General features: G+C 47.0%; 1 protein-coding gene across 1 annotated transcript in view; it reads right to left on the bottom strand.

The window, feature by feature from the left end:
- Zbtb34 (zinc finger and BTB domain containing 34) overlaps nt 1-3,616 on the bottom strand; it is a 29,581-nt gene extending 25,965 nt beyond the window's left edge. The window contains exon 1 of the mRNA XM_048343097.1: nt 3,556-3,616. The gene's annotated coding sequence lies outside the window, so the exon portion shown is untranslated. The remainder of the gene's footprint in view (nt 1-3,555) is intronic.
- Nucleotides 3,617-24,145: the final 20,529 nt, after the last annotated feature.

Genomic DNA, 24,145 nt, shown 5'->3' with positions numbered 1-24,145 from the left:
CTTTGTAATTATACAAGACAGATGTCACAATTATTCCCATTGTGCAGATGAGGAAAGACCTCAGACTAAGAAACTTTACCTTGAGGTTTCTCAGCTAATGAGTATTTGAACCTACATTTGTCACTCTCCAGTAAGAACTTTACCTCCTAGACAGTAAGACTTTAAGCCCACTGAGGATTCAGTGTTACTATTGATGCTGAATTCTTACTAGTTAATTTGAAGTGGAAAGAGAACTCCCATTTAAGGATATACTGCAGGAATAACATCAGTCAGGGTCTAACATGGTGATATTTAAGAGTCTCTGTATGTTATATTTCAAGGGGCTTGCAGTCATTTGCCTGTGAAATGTCCGTTTTACTCTATCAGTGAAGTATCCCAAAAGATGTCTCAATTCTATTTATTTTTTTTTTTTGAGACAGGGTCTTCCTATGTTACCCTGTTGGTTTCAAAGACCTGGGCTCAATCAATCTCCAGCCTCAGCCTCTTAGGTACTCTAGGTGGAACTTGCAGTATCACCCCTGGTTACATTTCAAATTCTAATCATGAACTGAAAGTATTTGTTTCAAGCTAAAGAATATTCTTTCTTAGGGTAAGACCTCAATGTAAAAATACTAAGGAATGACATCTCATCTGCTGACTGCTGGCATTTCAGGGGTACTAAGCCTGAAAAAAATACATGTTCTATGTCTTATAACCAAAGTATGAAAAAAGCTCACCTTGAATTGCATTCTTCCATGAAATTTTCCATGCCATCAACATCAACGAGAAAACAACCATTAGAAATTTAACTGTGTTCCGTTGATGACCTTCGCTAAGCTACATGCAGCAGTTTGTCAGCGACAAAACATTAAATGCACACAGTTAAGTCTGAAAAACATTAAGCAGAATTTAAACTAAACTAACATAAAAATGTAATGGGGATGAAACACAAGGATGGCATTCTAGATTCATGACAAACGTTTTTGACAAGTGGAAGGCAGAAGTAGGATACACAGGGATGCAGAACACCCCTCCATGACTATTCACAGACAGCAAAGTCTGGCAGCCTATTATTCCTCCACCTCCATAAATTTACTCCTAACAATAATTAAATGTATTAAGAAATCACTGGGTGCTACAAAATACCACCTCCGTTGCACACCATTTTCACTTAAAAACCCAGAACAGCACTATGAAATGGGCTTTTATTTTTCTACACACTACAAATAAAAAGGCTCAGAATTTGGGAACTTACTCAAGCTCACAGAACCAGGAAGTAGCCTTGCTGAGATTCAAATTCAGGGCTGTCTGACTCCAAGAACTGATGTTCTTTCCCTACAGCTTCTGATGAAGAATTGCATTATATTTTTCTTTTCACATAATCAGTAGTAAACATGTAAATGTTTCAAAGATTCATCTTAAAAATGAAAGATGAAAATATTCACCTCAAATGGCAATATCAAATTTCAGTTACACATAACAGAGAAGACTGATAACTAGCAATCGTTTCTCATTTAAAAAAAAAAAGTCAACTTATGGGGGGGGGAGTTGTTTCCCAACAAAATTCAGTAAGTATGTAAGTGCCTATTCTAAAAGTATAGCTCTAGCATTAGGCACCAGAAGGGATGACAGAAGAATTAAGCTTCAGTATCCCATTCCAAATAGCACAAGAACAAGCTCAGTGACCAAGGAAGCAGTGCTGAATCCCAGAGGCCTAGGGGCAGTGCAGCAAGGAACACCCGCTGGGGGAAGTACTTTTCAGCAATGGCTTGGAGTACAATGGAGACTGTGCACAGAAAGCCTACCAGCAATCATAACCTGGCAGAGATGGAAAGGTGAGGAACAAAGATGTGGAGCAGGGGGGAGTAAGAGAAGCCTTGAAAAGGGCAGGCAGGAGAGTACCACTCAGCTTTAAATAATGGTCTGACATCCTGGCCTCCTATCTGATCTTCTGGCCTCTCACTTCAGCCTCCAGCATAGGAACCAACCATAGTCGCCTGTCACTTACATATGCTTACCTTTAGAAAAGTTTCAACTTTGGCCTACCTAGTCTTCAAGTTCTTTCAGGAACCAGCCCCAACCAATCTTTCCTCTTTTCCCCCTCCAGTACAAGTCCTTCTAGGCCAGGAAGTTGGTTTAGTCACTAACTCCACAGGATCACCGGGATCCTGATTCTTCTTTTCCTATGTGAATCCTACTTATCCTTTTAACACCCAGCTTAAATCCTGACCCTCATGAAGCTATTCTGACTCCTGTGCAGCATATGTGACCTCTATGTACAGGCTTTCCTCAAAATTACCTTTTCACTAAGTTAACAACATCCCACCTCTATAGTAAAGACGGCATGTTTTTTCAACTACTCTCCTCCACCACACTGAACAACATCTTGACATTTATAATAAGCAAGCACCCAACTATTTTTTGACTTCCTACAGTAAGTTTGGCGTTAGCATAAAGGAAGGATGGGGGAGGGGGAACCTCTAGAGTCAGAAACCAGCTAAGAAACTGTTGCAATAATCCAGATGTGAGGCAAAGAAGGCCTGCACTGGGGAACAAAGAGGAATATGGGCAAATATAAATAACTAAACGTTTGCTTACAAGAGCTTTGTGGGATGTGATTAATGAAAACTAGAGACAACAGCCAGGGGTTAAGAGCTGATTAAGGCTAGGTTTAGAAACGCTTCTTGTGTTCTTTTTCAAGTCTGGAGCAAAGTGCATTAGCTGGCTATAAAGTCTACATTTGCAAAAAAAAAAAAAAAAAAAGTCTTCAGTGAAACTGTCCAGCATGTTGAACTAAGGACAGCCAGCATGGTGGAGCCGGAAGTCGGCCGGGCACTTGATCGAAACCCTCAGTTCTCACAGGGGGAAACTGAGGTTCAGAGTGGAAAAGGCTTGCTCGATGCCTCAAGTCAGAGCGCCCCTGACCAGTACCACTTGGCCTAGAAAGGCATGGCTTACAAACCCAGCCCAGCTGGCCCTCCACAACCGCAGGACTCGCCCGCGCGCGAGGGTGACCCGGGAGACCTCCCGTGCCCAGCACGACGCGCCTCGGCCGCCCGTTTACCTGCAGAAAGGCGGTGGCGGGAGGCTCAGGGTCCTAGGCGGCCACCCACTGGGCCGAGCCCCGACGGGGCCTGGCTCTCCGGGACCCTCAAGCACCCAGCCCCCAGCTGGCCCCAGAGACGAAGGCCCGGACAGCCGCGGGTCCTGGGGCACCTGGGGCGGAGGCTGGGGAGCCCAGGCAGCCGCCGGGGAATCTACCGACCACCTTGCCAGCGGCGCTCAGACCTCAGAGCCGAGCCCCGGAGGCCACCGGGGACGCATACCTAGCCCAAGCAGGTGCCCGGGCCTCCGGACTGCGCTCGGCCTTGGCTCGGGCCGGCACTGCCCGCCCACCCAACCTCCGGCCGGGCCGGAGACTGACCCGGCGCGGAGACGCCCGCCCCGCCGCACCCTGGGGGAGCCGGACAGCGGCCCTGGCGCTGCCACCACCCCTGTCTGCTCCGCCCGCAACTCGCCAGCTGCCCGGTCCCCCCCCCCACCCCCGATCCCCGACCCCCGACCCCCGAGCCTTACCAGTCCAGCGCGCCGCGCTCACATCGCCCGCCCGCGGCGACCCCTCCGCCGCCGCCGCCGCCGGCGCCAGGCCCGTCCCCGCCGCTCCGGCTGCCGCCCCTGCCCGCACCCCCCGCCCCCGGAAGCAATTCAAAGCCCCGCCCCCCCAAGCGCCCGCGCTTCCGGGCAGGAGCGAGTCGAGAGTTCGGTGTCTGGTCTGGTCCCCCTCCTTACCGTGAAGATGTTCCGGGGTCTTCCACGACTCCCGGTGGTGTACCGGCTGGCAGCCGCCCCGGCCTCCACTCCGAAACCGGACTCCAGGAGCCGCGGCAGATCGCCGCTTCTCACCCGCCCTCTCCTCGGCGCCCCCTGCCGGCCGGAGGAGGGCCCGGCAGCGGGGCTCGCGCGAGGCTTCCGGAGCCCACGGGGTCGGAGCCCAGGGCCTCGGGCCGCCTGACCGGAGCTGGCAGCCGGGCTCGGCCCAGCCACGTCTTCTCCACCCGTCGCTCCCCAGCCCTTCTGAAGGCTGCCCCAGGCCCCGGGGCTGGGGCGAGACAGCGGAAGGCTGAGAAGTGCTGCTCGGTGTGGGCCTGCCCCACCTACCCACTCACTCCCTACCCTTGGAGGGGGGGGGGAAGGGGGGGTCTTTCCTTCCTCAAAACGGATCTTGCACCTTGGTCCTCAGAACGTGTGAGTTTCACCTGTGTGTATTTACTGTTAGCATTCCCCCTCCCTCTGGTCCTCAGGCTCCTCCCATACCTAAACTTCCTGCCCTAGAGCTATAATGGACCCCTCCCAAACAAACTGTCAAGCAAATACTTCTTGGATAGTACCCGGCCCAATGACAAATCAGGGACCTCCGACTACTTCGCCCCTTTACTGCAGGAAGTAGCTCCAGAAGAAACAACCTCTGCCCATACTCCCCGGCCTGGTACCACTCCCTAGTTATTAATTTAAAAAAAAAAATGGGGGTATGCTAACATCCCCCACCTCCAATTCCACCTATACCTAAAAAGTACTGGATTAGCCCAGCGCTGGTGGCTCCCACCTGTAACCCTAGCTACTCAGGAGGCTCAGATCTGAGGATCACAGATCGAAGCCAGCCTGAGCAGGACAACTCCTGAGATTTTTTTTTTTTTTTTGGTCGGTTGTGGGGCTTGAACTCAGAGCCTGGGTGCTGTCATCCCTAAGCTATTTTGGCTCAAGGCCAGTGTTCTACCATTTTGAGCCACAGCTCCACTTCCTGTTTTCTGGTGGTTAATTGGAGATAGAGTCTCCCAGGCTTTCCTGCCTGGACTGGCTTTGAACCTTTATCTCCAATTAACCACTCAGAAAAAGCTGGAAGTGGTGTTGTGGCTCAAGTGGTAGAGTGCTAGCCTTGAGCAAAAGCAGCTCAGTGACAGCAACCAGGCCCTGAGTTCAAGCCCTCATGACTGACAAAAAAACAAAACAAAAATGAAACTTCTCTTCAAGACGGAAGCCCGACTTTGTTATGCCATGTCATCCTTTGCAAACAGGAACTATCTCTCCAGGTTCTATCCAGAGGCCATCTCTCAATCACAGCTACCCTTGGTCTAACGCTGAGCAGAATGCCAAAAATAAGTATTTTTCCAGTGCCAGAGATGGAACTCAGGACCTTTCATATGCTAGGCAAGCATCCTACCACTGAGCTACACTACACCTCCAACCTGACCTCCTTTAATGCAACCCTTAGAGACAGCAATGTATTACTCCTGTTTTACCTAAGAGGGGACCGAGGCTCAGAGAGATAAGTAGCAGACTTGTGGCAGATGTGGATTGACCTCCTTCCTGTGTCTCTCCAGATCTCTACCCGGGGCTCTGCCCTCTGTCAACAGAAAGGTCTAAGCATAGGCTTTGAAGTAGCCAGCCTATAACTGCAAGCTCCTGGGCTCACTGCTCACTGCTATTCTTATTGAGCTGTTTCCTTGAGATCTGTCTCCAAGAGTACATCAGTGAAAGGCACAAGAATGCCCCATTTTGTTAGGCCAGGTTTCCTCCATGCCACTGTGTTGATTCATGTGCTCAGAGCAGTGAGTTCTTGTTTCTCTGCACACCCAGTGTTGGGCCTCCTCGTTTTAATTTATATTTGCTACATTTGTTAGTAAGATTTGGAATCTTCTTGGCTACAGTACAGTGCTTGCATGCTTGAAAGACTATGAAGAGACTAAAATGTTGCTAATTATTTGCCTTTTCTGTCCACTATCTCAAAGTTGTTAGCCATCTACTATTACTGTTTATCTCAAGCCCACTTTGCAAAGTCATTTGGCTAAACATATCTGTGATTGGGGGGGGAAAGGCTACCGGTTGGTGTTAGAGGTCAGGCTTAGAGAATTGGAAGGCCATTCTCCCTCCCTCAGAAGGCTGAGGGTGGCCCCAGCAAGACCTATGGCTCTTAGCATTACAATGGCTACAGTTTCCCCCCCCCTCAGTGATAACCAGTTCAAGTCCTGATCTTCACTTGACCTTGGAGGTTGCAGGTGGCCTAGTCATATTGGCTGTTTACTGTTTACAATTTGACTCATCAGAGTATAGCTTGCTTTGTGAGGGACAGCAAACACTTGCTTACCTGATACATGCCAGTTTGGGCCAAAATAATAGATTAGTTTGAACAGTTACTATGTGGTTAGTTGTAACTCTATCAGCCACCTGCTTGTGGCCAGGCGTGATTGTGTGTGTGTGTGTGTTTTTCCCTTTTTAAACCCCTGCTTGAGTGGCCTCGGGGTCACAGTGTTAGCTCCCGAGTGTGCACTGTGTCCCTGGCTGGTCAGTTTTTGTGCTTGCAATAAAGCTTGAATTCTCCCGACTCTGTTTGTATGCTGGACTTGGCTTCTTTTCCTGCCCGGACCTTGTGTCAATCTGGGGAGAGGGCTCGCCCCAACAGGGTTCCCCTCTGTGCCCCACAGCATTGGGAGTCTACAGAAGACAGGGGGCTGAGTCTCCCTTAAATAAAAACTTACATAAATTCTGCCAAGCAGTTGCCAGTGCTCATGACTTATAATCCTCGCTACTCAGGATGCTGAGATCTGAGGGTGGAGGCTCAAAGCCATATGCAGAAAAACCTGAGACTTATCTCTAACCACCAAAATCCAGAAGTGGAGCTATGGTTGAAGTGATAGAATGCCAGGCTTGCACAAAAAAAAGCTGAGGGACAGCACCTAGGCCCCGAGTTCAAGCTCCAGTACTGGCATACACATAACACACAAAAATGACATGAAATCTTTGTCCTCTCCTTACCTGCTTCCTCACCTGGAGGCACACTGGTATGTCCCTCCCACCTGCCTCCCGCCTGGGTAGAACTGTGCCAGCAGAGGGAACCTGTCTCTCTAAACAGGTCCAAGATGCCACTGACCTAAAGAACAACCCAATGGGTGAAGATTCTTTCCATCGCTGTTTCTGTAGAGACTGAGCATTCCACCTGGAGACCAAAAAAAAAGCCCTTAGAGACCCTTCTGGCACCCACTGCCTGGGTAATGGGGACCATTTGTGGTTCACACCTCTGAGTAGCTCCTGTTAAAAGGTGATTAGGAGCCGGGCACTGGTGGCTCATGCCTATAATCCTAGCTACTCAGGAGGCTGAGATCTGGATTGCAGTTCAAAGCCAGCCTGGGCAAGAAAGTGAGTGAGACTCTATCTCCAATTAACCACCAGAAAACTAGAAGCAGTGCTGTGGCTCAAAGTGGTAGAGTGCTAGCCTTGAGCTGCTCAGGGACAGCACCTAGGCCCATTGTTGACCAAAAAAAAGGTGATTAGGTTTGTAATATGGAGGTCAGATCTAGCCAGTGCCATCATTGGCCACATGATGAGTTGTATGTACTATTGGGCATCTTGTCTTGATGGGTGTGCCTGGATTCCTAGAGAAAGGAAAGTCCCATCCCCATGTGATGGGTGTTTCTGAATCCCAAGAGACAGAGGTGGACACATGGCCTATAGGTTGCTGGACCTGTCAGCCAAGTGCCTGGGTCTGGGAGTTTCCTGTGACCCTACCCCCTGACCTGACCTGTTTAGGGTCAGGCCAGCTCAGGTGCCATTATTCCATGCCACATGTCTCCGTATTCATCTCCTGGCTCCTCTCTAGTCACCAGGACGTCCCAAGTCAGCTCCCCATTGGAGCTGGATTGGTTTGTTGGTATGGTTTTTGTTCTTTCTTCCCTCTCTGGTGTATTTGTGGGCTGCAGGCCTTTGTAACAACCAGCTGCCTGCAGACTGCTAATGCTCTAATAAAAACTCCAAGATTCTATCCTTCAATACGTGGCTTCTCGGAAAATTTATACATATAATAACAGGTTGAAGGTGTTATATGTGGAGTCCTTGCCTCCCCTGGCCAAGCCTGGCAGTAGAGAACGTTATGGATAGGTGATGAGGCAGATCTGAGTTGAAACTAGGTCCAACAGCCAGTCAGCCACCCAGGAGCTTTTGATCTGGAGCAAGGCATTTATCCCCACAGAGTGCTACTCTACACTGTTCATCCATACAGTAGCAGGTAAATAAAATAATAATATAATGCTTCCACTTTTTTTTTTTCAGTACTGAGGGTTCAATTCAAGGTTGTATGCTTGCTAGGTAAGCACTTTACCTCTGGGCTGCATTCCAGTTAATATTCTTGATCAGCAAGAAAGCAAGGGAATGAGGATGGCCTCAGGAGCTGCCACCTCCTTCCATATAGCCATCTCATTTCCTAGAGATGGCATGTTCTCTTCCCCCTCCTGCCCTGTCTCCCCTGTCCAGTTCTCAAGGCCCAGCCCCCGAAGGGATTTCACCTCTTTCTGACCTGAGCCCTACTGCCACCCAGGTGTTGTCTGGGGTATCTTTACCTGCTGTACTTTTTTTTCCTGGTCTCTTCTCTATGGTTTTCCTGACGAGTTGTGACACTATCCCTTGTAATTGACTTTCCTTCCACTCTGTACTTTTCCTTTGTAGTAATCACACTTGCGATTAATAAACTACTTATATAATTGTGTTTGATTGATAACTTTGCCCCCCACTACTAGCTTGTAAACTCCATAAGAGAACTTGTTTGACTTCTTTCCTGCTATTTCCCCAGCACTTAATGCTTCATAAATATGTGCTGAATGGATAATAAGCAGCTACCTGTTTTTGGTTCTAAGTATGTTCCTGAGGGCAGGGATTATTTTATCGATCCATTTCCCCTGCCACTTGCAGAAAACATGGTATGGCATAGTTAGCATTAATCATTTGCTGAGTGAGTGATGAAGGAACACCCATCTCTCTTCCCTTTTTCCCTGTACCGTGTCTTAAGATAGGATTCCTCTTAAGTGTAGTCTCTTGGTCTTGCAGCTTTCCAGTATTCATGAGAATCATAGGTGAGAAGGGTCAAAAAATGCCTTCCACATTTGACGGATATGTTCACTTGAAAAAAACACAGAAGGTTTTAGGTAATCTACACTGCTTTTCTCCCCATTTCCTTCTGCACCTCAGGGGTGGGCACACACACCCATGCAGGAACACCTGCATGTTGCTTTTTCATCAGAGCCATTAATAACAGTTTCACACTTGCACCCACACAAACTATGAATGCTACCAGAGGAAGAGCAAGCTGTGCTGCTGAAGGGAGTGAGTCTAGTTGGTTTGGGTGAAACCTCAATCTTTTTAACTTTTTTCTTGCTTGTCTGAAAATAAAGACTAATGTCACCCAACTTCTTTTACATTAGAAACAAAACAACAATAAAACCACCTAGCACTCTTTTTTGGTACTGGCACTAGGGTTTGAACTCAAGGACTGGAAGCTGACCCTTAGCTTTTCTGCTCAATGCTAGCACTCTGTCACTTAAGCCACAGCTCCACTTCCAGCCTTTTGGAGGTTAACTGCAGGTAAGAGTCTCAGGGACTTTTGTACATGGGTTAGCTTCAAACCATGATCCTCAGATCTCATCCTTCTGAGTAGCTAGGATACTATAGGTGTGAACCATTAGTGCCCAGCCCCCTATCCCCCCCCCCAAGAAAAAAGCATTCTTTCTTAAAATTTAAGCATTTGTGGAATTCAAAGCCATCTAACAATCAAGACCTGTATTGAATCTGCTTGGTTGTTTTCTCAGTCACAAAATCCAGAATATATCTCCAAATCAATGACATTCTCAAGCTGCAACATCTTAAGGTAGATTATTGCAACTCACATTGCTTTTTCCTCCCAAGGAGTCAGGAGAGTGGAGCCATCTGGCAACATCTAGCCTGGTTTCAAAAGGTGACTGAGCTCCAAGTGTTATGAGCAGGCAGAAACCCGCTGGGCACACCCTGGATTTCTGTGAAGTGAGCAAACTGCACATGAAGAGCCTTCATGCCGCCACATGTGTTTAATGTAAAGCCAACATTCTGTCCATCAAACTTCAGACCAGAAAACACCGCTTGCCTTTGCTCAGAAGTCAGAAGGCTTCGCAGAATGACTTTGATGACCAAGGCTTTTTTACAAAGATACCCTGGAAGATGGAAGCTACCCCCACACCCTCCATAAATTTCCCTAGAGGGAATACTTTCATTGACCTTAGACATGACTTCAGCAGCTTTCTTCAGACTTGAAAGCTGTTTAAAAAGATAAGTTGTTGCATCTGATTGCTTGAAGGCCTCACTGAAGATTTCAAACATGAGGATCTGGAGAGTGGGTGGGGGGAGGTCTGGTTTTTTTTTTTTCCTCTCTCTTTCCTCTTTTATTCCTTTCCTCTTAATAAAAGAATCAGAAGAGTCCCCAGGGGCCTGCAGAATCATCCCACGAATTGCAGAATGGGGAAGAGTCCATCTTTATTCTTTGCTTATCCTTCCTTCCTTCCTTCCTTCCTTCCTTCCTTTCTTCCTTCCTTCCTTCCTCTCTCCCTCCCTCCATTCTTTCCTTCCTTCCCTCATGTCTTTTTTCTTTTAATTTTCATGAGAAATGAGTCTTGATTAGTATTTGCATTTGTTCTCAGCCACCACCACCTTTGCTTTGGCTGAGTGTGAGAAAGCCCTCAGTGCCTGATTTTGTTTGGTTTTGTTTTTGATGCCAGTCCTTGGGCTTGAACTCAGGGCCTGAGCACTGTCCCTGGCTTCTTTTTGCTCAAGGCTAGCACTCTGCCACTTGAGCCGCAGCACCACTTCTGGCTTTTTCTATATATATGTGGTGCTGAGGAATCGAACCCAGGGCTTCAGGCATGCTAGGCAAGCACTCTACCATTAAGCCACATTCCCAGCCCCACGGTGCCTGATCCTGATTGCCTTTTTCAAGCTGCAAAATAGTAACTTGAGGGGGTCCTATAAGATATGTGAAGTCACCATGCTGCCAATAAGATGAGCTGGCCATGGACTCACACAGTCCTTGCAGAAGAGCCTGTCATGCAAATGACTCTTGTATATTTATTAATTCATTAAACACTTACCGAACATTTAAAAAGTGCCAAAGGTTTAGAAGACACACTTACACTTTTATGGAACTTACATGACACCTTGCATTCATAGGAAACAAGAGAATCCCCAATGATACTATTTTTGTTTTGTTTCCAGTATTACGGCTTGGACTCAGGACCTGGGTGCTGTCCCTTGGCTTTTTTACTCAAGGCTAGCACTCTACCACTTAGTCCACAGCTCCGCTTCTGGCTTTTTGCTGGTTAACTGGAGATAAGAGTCTCCGGACTCTTCTGCCTGGGCTGGGTAAACCCCATCCTCAGATCTCAGCTTCAAGAGTAGCAAGGATTACAGGCACCCAGTCAATGACTGAGAGTGTTTCAATGCTTGTTTGAATTCATGCTTTTACTTTCAGTCTTACCCTTCTATGTAGACAAGAGGATGTTCAGAGATACCAAAAAACAGTGCTCCTGGCCCTGTCTACCTTCCTCTTGCCAGTCTTCCTCCTGCTGACATTGACCTGGCGACTCCTAGGACCTAGGTTCCTGTTTTGCTCTGACCATTCCTCTTCTACTGGGCTTCTTGGGGGTATGTCCACCAGTTCCTGGGGCCTCTGCTCTCTGGTCTCACATCTGCAGTCTTTTGTTACCCACTGGTTTTCCAACTCAGTGCTTCCCTTACCAGACACTTGACTTTCATGGTACTTTGATTTCAGGTGATAAAAACTCTAAGACTCTGAGAAAGTGAACCTCAGTTTTCTCATCTTTGAAATGGTTATGGCGATATTATCAGCTCCAAACTCTTAGGGAAATCCCAGGAGAGAAAAGAAGTGAAGTATTTTTTTTTTTTTTTGGCCAGTCCTGGGCCTTGGACTCAGGGCCTGAGCACTATCCCTGGCTTCTTTTTGCTCTCTGCCACTTGAACCACAGCACCACTTCTGGCCGTTTTCTATGTATGTTGTGCTGGGGAATCGAACCCAGGGCTTCATGTATACGAGGCAAGCACTTTTTGCCACTAGGCCACATTCCCAGCCCGAAGTGAAGTAGTTTGTAGAGCCCAGTACTTTATGGGTGCTGAGTGAATGGGAACTATGGCTGAGGAGAGCATGAGCAGAGGCAGAAATACAGGGGGCAGCCAGCTGCTGGTGGCTCACATCTGTAATCCTAGCTATTCCAAGAGGCTGAGATTTGATGATTATGGTTCAAAGCCAGCCAGGGGCAGGAAATCCCTTGCAACTTTTATTCTCAATTAACCACTGAAGAGCAAGAAGTGGAACTGTGGCTAAAAAGCACTAGTCTTCAGCATCAAAGCTGAGGGCCAGTGCCCAGGCCCTGAGTTCAAGCCCCAGGACTAGTGTGTGCGTGCACGCGTATACACATACATACACACACACACACACACACACACACACGCAGGGGGCAGCACAGGGTAGAAGTGCACTCAGGTTGTCTCCCACCTCCCTTCTCTTCCAGGCTTCCCCTCCACCCCAACCCTGACAGGCTGTCATTCTCCACTCCCCTTTCATCAAGGAGCTTAGCTCAGTGGAATCTTTGCCTCTGGCCACTTAATGAGAAAACCTTTCCACCCATCTGCCCACATTCTCCCTCCTTCTTACCTCATTGCCTGAAGAATAATCTGTTCAAAGATGAGGCTGCTTTCTTGTCATTCAAGACTCAAGTAGCTCAAGTAGGCTAAGTGAGATCTCAATCGCCCCCCCCCCCTTGATTTGTGGTTGGTCAGGGGCTTGAACTCAGGGTTTGGGCACTGCCCCTGTGCTATTTTCCTCAAGGTTAGTGCTCTAATATTTTGAGCCACAGCTCCACTTCCAGTTTTCTGGTGGTTAATTGGATATGAGTCTCATAGGACTTCCCTGCCAGGGCTGGCTTTGAACCATGATGCTCAGATCTCAGCCTTCTGAGTAGCTAGGATTACAGGTCTGAGCCATCAGTGCCCAGCTCGGCCCTTTATTTTTAATGCCTTGGTTTGAGAAGACAATGCTTTTGTCCTCTCGGAGAATAAGTAGTCACTTGGAACACCCAGAAAACTTTGGTGATCACTGCCAAATGAGTCAGAGGCTCCATTCATCCCAGGTACACAGTTAACAGACTCTCTGCCTCCTGCCCTTCAGGTGGAACCAAAACACACCTGGCCTAGTTGACAATGTATACAGAGTCTTTCCCTAATACCTGTTATAGTATGTTCCAGACATTCAGTTATATGGGTAACCTGTACCTAGCCTCCCCCATAGAACTTTCAGAGCAGAAGTCTTCTTGTGAAAACCCATTGAGTTTTCCATGTATGACTGGAACTCTTTTATGCTTGATCATACTTGTTACAAAAAGAAAAGTGCACATGGCCAGCAGGAAATTCTGAGGTGCAGGAGTGAAGTGCCCAGTGATAAAGCAAACTTCACACCTAAGTGGCTTCACACTTAAACTTCAAGAACAACGAAAAAAAGTGCACCCAGTCTGGCTCTCCTGTGACTCCAGTGCCTTAAATTCTCCTAACAAAAAAACTTAACTTTCCAGGTGAACATGGAAACAGAGTCCCCCGGGTCTCTTCCTTGGATCACTTTCTACACAAGTCCTAGGTCATCATCCTCCCACCCCAGGAAGGCCAGGCACTGCTAGACAGTACAGCTGCTGAGGGAATCTTTAAGAGCTTGTATGCATTTGGCCCAGAGTAGAATTGAGGTATATTCAGGAGAGGGGTTCTCAACTTCAGACTCAGAAGCCACCCTTCCAACTCTGCAGAATTCCCCTGTAAGTGCTACTGTGATCATAGGACAAGCTGCATCCCAGGCCTTCTGAATTACAAGTTGACTTTTATCCTGCCCAAGGCAAGGGAGCTTTTTGGAGTCCAGACTTCTGAAAGGAGTGGTTTGTGACTGAGAGGCTGCTGGACTGGATGGAGAGTGAAAGATTACTCAAAGAACAAGGCAAAGACTGTTTTTAAACTCAGCCAAGCTAGTCTTTTTTTTTTTTCTTCTCAGTTCAGAAACAAAATACAGCCTGAATTGCCATGGTCCTCTGTTTGCAGAGAGGGTGGAGGGGCCTGTAGTAACAGCTAAAAGGTGGGGTGACCCCTCTGATCTCAGGCTGTGACACACTGGTTGTGACAGCTGCTCTCAGGTGGAGCAGAAACAGATGGGGTTGCAGCGGGCCCCACAATTCAATTCCCAAGGGAGTGGGGGAGAAACTGCAAGGTGACAAAGACAAACTTTTGTCAGTCAGTGACTTCTGAAGCAATGCCTAGCTTGTGGGTGGCTGGTTATTTAAAAAAAAAACTGTATTTGCTGAACAATTGCATTTACAAGACAGAACGCAAATAGTAATAGTTCTGTACATTTTTTACCTCTCATGCAAGAAGAATTGATGTTTCTCTATTTGGGTGTTTTTGTCTCCCCCATCTCTCACCACATAGGTGCCATGCCTACACCTGCTTCAAGACTGAACATTTCTCTCTCTCTCTCTCTCTCTCTCTCTTTCTCTCTCCCTCTCTCTCTCTCTCTCTCAAACTGATGTTGTTGTAGCCTGCCTGGGGCTTGAACTCAGCCTGGACGCTGCTTTTCCCGAGCCTCTCTGTATTCGAGACTAGCTCTCCCCCACTTGAGCCACAGTGCTACTTCCAGCTTTTTTTTTGAATAGTTTATTGGAGATAAAGAGTCTCAGTTTATTGGAGATAAGGGACATTTCTGCCTGGGATGGCTTTGAACCACAATCATCAGATCTCAGCCTCCTGAGTAGCTAGGATTACATGCGTGAGCCACTAGTGCCCGGCTTTCTCTCTCTCACCTTAATACCGGTCCTTCCAGTTGTTAGCTAGGCAAGTGCACAACCACTTGAACCAGGCCCTCAGATAAGAATGTCTTGCTTTTGCCCAGATTGGTCTCTGACTAACATCTTCCTACTATGCCTAGGCTCCTTGGGAGACTGTGTGGATTTCAAATGAACAAATATTGGTTGGGTGTCAGGCCTGTGCTGCAAGGAACATAATAATAAGAAGGTCTCTGCTTCCTCACAAAATGAGACCTACAGGATGGCCCAACCTGAGTTCTCTGGGGATCTCCAGAGGATCTGGTGCTGCTGGGCTAGACGGAGAATGGAAGTGTCTTAGAGAATGTGGCCTTGACTATCCGGCAGGGCTTTGATAGAAGGAGAGGACAAAATAGACAGCATGTGCAACAACACTAGCCATGATCTTGAGTACCAGGAAGTCAAGGGAAAGCCAAAGGAAGAAGGGCTTTGGCTAGAGTAGAGCAGGTAGGACAGAGAAGGAGAGGAAGAACAAACCAGACAGTCTGGGCCTGCTGTAGTAGGAACGGGGGAATCCCAAGGAGGTGTCTCAGCAGGATGAAAAGAAGGCAGACAGGAGAGTGGAGGGTGAGGTCAGGCAGGTGCGACAAGCTAGATGAGAATGAGGTCAGGGTTGTGACAGAAGAGTCAGACTTAATGGAGTATGTGTAGGAGGGGTGGGATTCATGACATCCTCTGCTAGCTGCCTTTCCTTCCCCTCAAGATCATCAGGGAGGCTGGGCACAGTGGCACATGTCTGTAATTGCCAACTAGAGGAAGGAGAATCATGAGGTTGAGGTCAGCCTGGGCTATATAACGAGGTTTCTCTCAAAAACAAACAAACAACAAAAACCTGGTGGGCCCCTGTAATCCTAGCTAGTCATCGGGAGCCTGAGATCTGAGGACTGTGGTTTGAAGCCAGTCCAGTTAGGAAAGTCTGTGAGGCTCTTAATTCCAATACACTACCAGAAAAGCCAAAAGTGGAGCTTTGGTTCAAATGGTAGCACGTTAGCCTTGAACAAAAAGATCAGAGACAGAACCCAGGCCCCGTGTTGACGCCCTAGGTCAAGCACAAATAAACAAATACAAAAACTAGCCAACCCAATAAGCAAAGAAAGATCATCACGGAGAGAGAGAGTGCATATTGCTCATTCTGGGCGGAGGTAATTTTTAAATTACATTAGAGGAATTATTAATGGGATTTGGCTGGCATGCATGACTATAGGGTTCGTGACCAGTAGTACCACAGGCAAAAATCTCGCAGAAGAAAATTAAGTTCAGAAGCTTCTGCAGTTCTTGTTCTGATGAGTGTGGGTTAACAACCCCCCCCCCCCCGCCCCCCAGTTAGGCTATAGTTGGGCTGGCAGCATTTCATCACTGACTGAACTTGACCTACCTGGGCTCCTGGTAGCTCCTCCCTCTGGGCATCTGCTCCACACCCAAGAGATTATATTGCCAAGCCTACTATTAGTCACTCACCCCCATGTAGAGAATGCAGTGTAAATACCACCTCTGACTGAGGTCACATCATTCCATCAGGTTCATCTTCCTGACAGCCCTGATGATCCCTTACTAAATCAACTCTCCTTTCCTCAGCGAGAGCTGCCGCTCAGCATGACCTTACAAAGCAGCAAGGTGTAATGATCACGAACTTGGGGACAAGGCACAGGTACCTAGTTTAGAATTCTGGCTCTACTACTTACTTCAACTCTCTAGGCCTCAGTTTCCCCTTTCAAGCTGAGTGGCAGTACAGATCTAATATCATACTCAAAGAATAGAGCGAGAAGCTTGGCATCGATAAAAGCTCAATATTGACATGTTACCATGGTAACCACCCCTCCTAAACCCCCTCCCTCATATACCAGTTAACTTTCTTGCTGGGTTCCCACAGCTACCCTCACACTGTCCTTCCCCATGGGTAGGATGCCTCTTCTTCAATCCATGTTTCCTCAGGCCAGGAGTCCACCCACTCTTCCTGTTTGTGTCTGTGACAGTCTCATAGCAGTGTTAGAGATGTTGCAGGTTTCTCTAAGTAAACTCCAGGAGAGAAAGGATCCTAAAAACTCATTTTACTTACCATCTATCCCCAGTACCTAGAACATATCATATTAGGCTCTTTTTGTGGCATTGTTGTTTGGAAAACATGACTGCTTCCTAATAGGAAACTACTGTTGAACAATATACAAGGCTGGGGATATGGCCTAGTGGCAAGAGCGCTTGCCTCGTATACTTGAAGCCCTGGGTTCGATTCCCCAGCATCACATATACAGAAAATGGCCAGAAGTGGTGCTGTGACTCAAGTGGCAGAGTGCTAGCCTTGAGCAAAGAGAAGCCAGGGACAGTGCTCAGGCCCTGAGTCCAAGGCCCAGGACTGGCAAAAAAAAAAAAAAAAAACAATATACAAAGACAATATAGCTTCCACATTGTCCTTGTGATGAATACAAGAAAGGGTTCATCTCTCAAGCTGGGTGTCAATGGCTAATGTCTGTACTCAGGAGGCTGATATCTAAAGATTAAACACACAAATTCAACTGACTCTTTACTTCCAACTATCACAAGGCTAGAAGTAGAGATATGGTTCAAGTGGTAAAGCACCAGTTTCAAATAAAAAAGTTAAGCAAGAACACGAGGCCTTGAGTTCAAGTCCCAGTACTGGCACAAAGGGAAAAAAAAAGACAGAAGTGAAGAAGATTCATCTTTAAAAGAAAAAAAAGGGGAATGGGAAACTCCTGGGAGGTAGATTAGAGAGAGAGAGAGAGAGAGAGAGAGAGAGAGAGAGAGAGAGAGAGTGTGTGTGTGTGTGTGTGTGTGTGTGTAAGGGAGGAGAGTGTTCCAGAGCCTGGGTACTGTCCCTAAGCTTTTGGGCCCAAAGCTAGGGCTCTACCACTTGAGCCACAGCTGTACTTCCAGCTTTTTGGTAGTTTATTGGATATAAGAGTCTTACAGGCTTTCCTGACTTTGAACTTTGATTCTCAGATCTCAGCCTCCTGAGTAGCTAGTATTACAGGCATGAATCACCTTCACCCAAACAAATTGTGTACTTTTGAACAAGAGCTTTGAGATTTAAATTTTTTCTTGACCACCTGTTTTCTGGAGAAAGTTCTCCAGAATATTCGAATATTCAAATGGATTCCCCTACTTGAAAAGATTGGAAATAATTGCCCTGAGAGGCCTCATGGACCACAGCTAAACTGCATAATACCTTCTGGGCAGAGTGCCCGGGGAGCCCTGGATCTCATTCCACCCTTGCTCCCTTTAGGCAGGCAGACAAAATTTTTCATGCCAAACCCCCTTCAGAGCTGATTTGCGAATTCCCCATATTGTCCGGCTCAAATTGTGTTTTCTGACTCTTAACACTCAATTGTTACTTAAAGCTCAGGTCAACACAATATGAAAATTGTTCCAAACCAACTTTTGGTTCTGAATAAACTGTTACAAATTTCAGTATCAGATGAAGCATCAGATAATAAGAGAGGACAATCTACTGCACAGTGTCCAAGTCTCACTGGACGTAGGCCCTTCTAGAACAAATTCTTCACTCTGCTTCACTGTAGGGCTGGTATATTTAATAAGGAGCATGGAAGTCCAGTTTGCTCCACTCCAAAACAAGTGCTGCTCACACATTGACTTTCCTCATCTAGAAAACCTTTTCTTGTTTTTTTTTTTTTTTTTTTTTTGCCAGTCCTCGGGCTTGAACTCAGGGCCTGAGCACTGTCCCTGGCTTCTTTTTGCTCAAGGCTAGCACTCTGCCACTTGAGCCACAGTGCCACTTCTGGCTTTTATCTATATCTGTGGTGCTGAGGAATCGAACCCAGGGCTTCATGTATACTAGGCAAACACTCTTGCCACTAGGCCATATTCCCAGCCCCGAAAACCTTTTCTTTATAGCTCCCACTACCCTCTTCTGCCTGACTTTCCCTAAGCCAGTGTCAAGTACCTGGCTCATATAGAAAATCTTTCCTTTGAGTTGAAAAAAGAACCCATACTTATCTCAGAATTCTCAACTAGCAGGCAATTTCATAAGATTGTTGGGTGCTGTGTTTCCTAAGAAAGATTGTGGTGTTTTTTTTTTCTTTTCCTTCAGTGCTAGAAATGGAACCTAGGGGCCTCCTGTGTGACAGGAAAGTGCCTGCCATGGGGCTGGGACTGTGGCTTAGCGGTAGAGTGCTCGCCTAGCATGCATGAAGCCCTAGGTTCAATTCCTCAGTACCACATAAACAGAAAAGACCAGAGGCAGCACTGTGGCTCAAATGATAGAGCATTAGTCTTGAGCAAAAGAAGCTTGGAGACAGTGCCCAGGCCCTGAGTTCAAGCCCCAGGACTGGCAAAAAATAAAAATAAATAAAAATAATTTTAAAAATCTAATAACAACAACAACAACAAAAAAGGGAAAGGTTTTTAGAGAAAAAAGTCCAACACGATAGCTAGCAGCTAAGGCTTTAACAACACATCTGCTTTTATTTACTTATTTTTCTTTTTGCCTTTACAGGAGTTTGAACTCAGGGCCTTGCTCAGCTTGCTCTCCTGATGGTCTACTCCTTGAGCCTCACCTCCAGCCCAGCTCTTTGATGATTACTTTTGGAGATGGGAGTCTCAAAAGACTTTTCTGCCTGGGCTGGTTTTGAACCAGAATCCTCTGGATTTCAGTCTCCTGAGTAGCTAGGATTACAGATGTAAGCCACTAGCACCTGGCTCACCTCTGTACTTTAAAAACATTCAACTGCATTGGCTATTAATGAGGACTATGTCAGGGGCAGCCATTAAGACCATTACAACACAGTTCCTGCCAGGTGCTCCAGTACATACCTGTAACCTCAGCGATTCAAAAGGCTGAAGCAGAAGAATTAAAAATCCAAGGCCAGCTTTAGCAACTTAGTGAATTCCAGTCTCCAAATTTAAAAAGTTGGGGGATGGGCATAGTCCAGCGATAGAACACTTCACTTAGCATGGATGGGTCCCCTGGGTTTAATGTCCAGTAAAGCGTCCCCTCCCCGCCCCAAAAAAGATATACTTTCTATTTCAGGGAAACTTACTGTCAGCAGACATGGGTGCAAAAGGGTAAAGAATAGATGGCACATACACTACATCACAGTACAATGACAGGTGCCACCACCTAGCTGAGTTCAAAATGAAGTGGGATTAATAAAAGTGGTATGGGGCTGGGGATATGGCCTAGTGGCAAGAGTGCCTGCCTCGGATACACGAGGCCCTAGGTTCGATTCCCCAGCACCACATATACAGAAAACGGCCAGAAGCGGTGCTGTGGCTCAAGCAGCAGAGTGCTAGCCTTGAGCGGGAAGAAGCCAGGGACAGTGCTCAGGCCCTGAGTCCAAGGCCCAGGACTGGCAAAAAAAAAAATAAATAAATAAAAATAAATAAATAATAAAAGTGGTATGAATTTTGGGGGCTACTGAGAGAAAGAGCCATAGACTGGGACAGAGGGAAAGGAACCTGGGACAAAAGAAAGGAGCTTTCCTGGAGGACAGAAGTTAGGGCAGGGTAGATAGAAACAAAGGATGTGCTCAAAGCAGAGAAAGGTTGCCACATAAGGACCAAGAAAAGCCAAAGGAAAAGAGTCAGATTCCAATGGGAAGCAGTACATAAAATGGACAAGTAGGCTGATGTCAGAGCTTTGGGTCAGCTGCTTTGGAAGGAAGAAGCCTTGCTACAATCAAGGGTAGATTAGGTGGGAAACAGAGGCTATGTGTGGGAGTACCCGTTAGGTCCTCGGGGGAGAATCCCTTCTGGCTGTCCCAGAGGCTGATGGGAACAGGGTAGCCTTGTGTGGGGCCCACCAATCCAGAGATAAGCAGGTTCTGCTGGTACCAAGACCCACACAATCTGCTGGCAACAAACACCAGAGCACTGGTCAGATAAGCTGGTGGCCTTTGGAATGCCCCTTATTGGGGCACCAGTAGACAGTGGGGTTTACTCTGGATGTTCTGAGCCGTCCACTGGCAGTCAGTCCTGGTATGATAGCAGAGCACATGTAGCTCAGAGGAAGGGATCTGGGACCCGGGCTGTCTCTTGAGCACTTTCTTCCTCTCTCTGCAAGTCAGCATATTTGCAAGGGTGGCAATGGCACATGCCTCGCAGGGCTGGTGTGAGGGTGAAGACTTGATCCAGAAGAGTTTAGAATAGTCTGGAACACAGTGAGCCACTGGAGGGTGGCCAGAGCCCCAGGAGAATAGAGCTGCTCTCCATAGGGGAGGAGGTCTTGCGCTCCTTTTCTGGGTCCATTCTTTGGAGTAGGCCTTGATAGAACTTTTCTTCCAGTCTAAGAATCACTGGACTCTCCATTTCTAGGGTGAATTTCTACATGTGTTTTAACCCAAAGAGTTCAAGTAGGACTAACTGCTGACACCAAGTCTTGTTTCTCCTCAGACAGCAGAGTTCAGGAATTCCAGGAGGGGGCTGGGAATATGGCCTAGTGGCAAGAGCGCTTGCCTCCTACACATGAAGCTCTTGGTTCGATTCCCCAGCACCACATATATGGAAAATAGCCAGAAGGGGCGCTGTGGCTCAGGTGGCAGAGTGCTAGCCTTGAGCAGGAAGAAGCCAGGGACAGTGCTCAGGCCCTGAGTCCAAGGACTGGCAAAAAAAAAAAAAAAGAATTCCAGGAGGACTGGGTGCCATCCGCTACCAGGAAAGATAATCAGGCATAGGTTCACACTATCAAGTATCAGAAGCTGGACTCAGCACCCTATAGGTATGGGAAGACACCTGTGTAAATCTCACCCCAAATATAGACATCTCTGCTGGCTTAGAAGGGCTAGAGAAGGGCTTTCCCCAAGGGAGCAAAAAACTTCAAGTGAGTCTAAGTTGTCACCCTTTTTGCTACATATGATGGCCTGGAAGGAAATTTAATCTTGTGATTCTGTTTTAAAAGCACTAATCTAAATATTTAACACATGTTAAGCAAGAAATGGACCTTTCTTAAGAGTCAATTTTACTCTGCAACTCCAATTCTTCTTATGTCTATTAAAATAGAACTGGCATTTGGAGGGTTGAGAGGTTTGGTTCAGAGCCCCCAAAATATATAGAAATGCAATTTGAAAAATTCTAAGGGCAGATGGTGGTTCCTGTCAGCAATCCAACTACTCAGGAGGTAAAGACTAGGAGGATCGTGGCTTGAGGCTAGTCAAAACAGAATGTGAGTGAGACTCCAACTCAGCCAATAAATTTGGGCATGGGAGTGTGAACCTGTGGTCCCAGTTATGCAGAAGGCCTCAGGTGTGAGGATCAAGGTCTGAGGTAATGTCCTGATATCACCAGAAAAATAAGGCAAAAGAAAGCTAGGAGTGTGGCTCAAGTGGTAGAGGGGCCTACCTACCAAGCACAAAGCTTGGGGCTTGAACTCAGTCAAGGCTTGGGTGCTGTCCCTTAGTTCCTCCTACCCTCAGAGGCTGGTGCTCTACCATTTATTTGAGCCACATCTCTACTTGTGACTTTTTGTGGTTAATTGGAGATAACAGTCTCAAGGAATTTCCTGCCCCAGCTGGCTCTGAACCATAATCCTCAGATCTCAGCCTTCTGAGTTTACAGGCATGAACCACTGGTGCCCAGTTTATATTTTATTCTTCATAGTGTGGGATAGGCAAAAGATACTTCCTGCTATAACATGCCATGTAAATGAGGTAAAAATTAATCCCTTATTGAGTGGATCAAGGTCATGTTGCTACCCTTCAAAGCCTAGTTTCTAGCCAACCCAGACTTTACAGGAATTGTAGCGGCATCTACACATTTGACCTTGGTCCATCTTGGAGTGCCCCCAATGCTGGGGACCTTTACCGAGAACCCTAATAAGTGAGATTTTTATGACTATGCTGCTGACCCCAAATTAACAAGACAGGGGCGGTTCTGGAAGCAGCTTTTAGTTTCTGTTCATCAAGGTTAGCTGTGATATTAGGCAGGCCAGTATGCTCTGGGGAGTAACTAGTACCTTATTAAGTTATAAATACATTTAATGACTTTAGTACTGGTTTCTTATTTTGGAATATGAGGAAGAAAAAATAGAACTCATAATCACTAGTGTCGAAGTAAAAAGCCACTAGTTTTATAATGTGTATTTACCTACCTTATTGCTTATGAATTATTATTTTTTTAATAGAGCTTGTGTGCTCCCTCGAAGGATAACTGTAAGTCTCCTGTAATTGTGTCAGGCAACTTGCTACTGGTTTATCTGCTAGGGAGAAATTAAAAGTGGTCCAAGATTTTTATGACTAAATTGTTTATAGTTTTGACTCACAATCAGCCAAATCAGTTAATGACCAAGAGACTTTTCTTCCTACCCCCACAAGCCTTTGTGATTCCTCCTTAAGGAAAACAAAGGCACATCTTCAATCCCATATATATATATATGTATATGTATATATATATAGTGGCAGTGTTGTAGATGAAACCCGAGGCTTTACACAAGCTAGGCAAGCGCAGTACCACTGAGCCACACCTCCACAATTTTCTTAAGAACATACAAAGTTAAATGGAGGGCAGAGCCTTCTTCCTTCACATTTCGGCACAGAGAAAAAACTTATTTTAAATTATTCACCAAATAATAACATCCTGCTACAGCAGGTCGGAGCTTACCTCATTTTCAGTTGGTGACCTGCTATTAGGCTGGCGGACTATGGACAAATTCTAGGGCTGTGCACCCTGAAGACGCCCAGGGCTGAGGACTGTCTCGAGGAATGCTTCTGTGGCTTCGTGGCAAATGGTCCCTGAGCTGCTGATGAAAGCTAAATAAACCGCACAGGTGCTATAAGCTCCATCTGGGTAACTCCCCTCACATCCCACCCCCTTCTGTTCCCAAACACACCACTCTCCTCCCCGCCCCTCACGTGCTATTTCCCTCCCTCGCCCCACTAGCCTCCAACCTGGAGAAATATGCTTTGGGGACCACTGTAGACCCCGGGAAGGATGAAGAGGTGAGAGGTCATCACATGCAGGGCTGGAGCTGCTTGCCCTGGATCAGGAGGGGAAGCCTCACTTCAAGTCGAGGCTGGACCAGAGGTCATTTGGGGCAACTTTTTCCCCTTCTAGAGATGGGCTGAGTGAGCTGCAGCAATCAGGAGCTGGCTTCAAAATCAGTGACAGGGAGGGGGACAACCTCACAACAAACAGTGGTAACAGAAGGCCTGTGTGGGAAGATGGTTAAGTTTGGTCTAAAACAAGCAGTGTCTCTGGTAATGAGCTGTTGTTAGGAAATACGTGGGGCTCCAGGCGCTAAAAAGAGCGCTGCCACCTCTCCAGGGCTGGGGTTTGGGAGGGGAAGGGACGGAGGGCAAAGCAAAATGAAGCAATGACTGAAGAGCCATCATAGGGACATTAGAGAGCCTGCTCTTGAATCCTGGCTACACTTTGTGTTCTGGGCAACCTTTGGTAAACACTCATGCTTCTCTACCACAGCCCAGCGAGCTCATTTGTGAAATGAGGACACCTGAGGTGTGAGTCAGGGTCCTGGCAGGAAAGAG

The sequence above is a fragment of the Perognathus longimembris genome, chromosome 1, assembly GCF_023159225.1.
Source record: "Perognathus longimembris pacificus isolate PPM17 chromosome 1, ASM2315922v1, whole genome shotgun sequence".
Classification (NCBI taxonomy): domain Eukaryota; kingdom Metazoa; phylum Chordata; class Mammalia; order Rodentia; family Heteromyidae; genus Perognathus; species Perognathus longimembris.
This window is presented reverse-complemented; position numbering and strand designations above follow the sequence as displayed.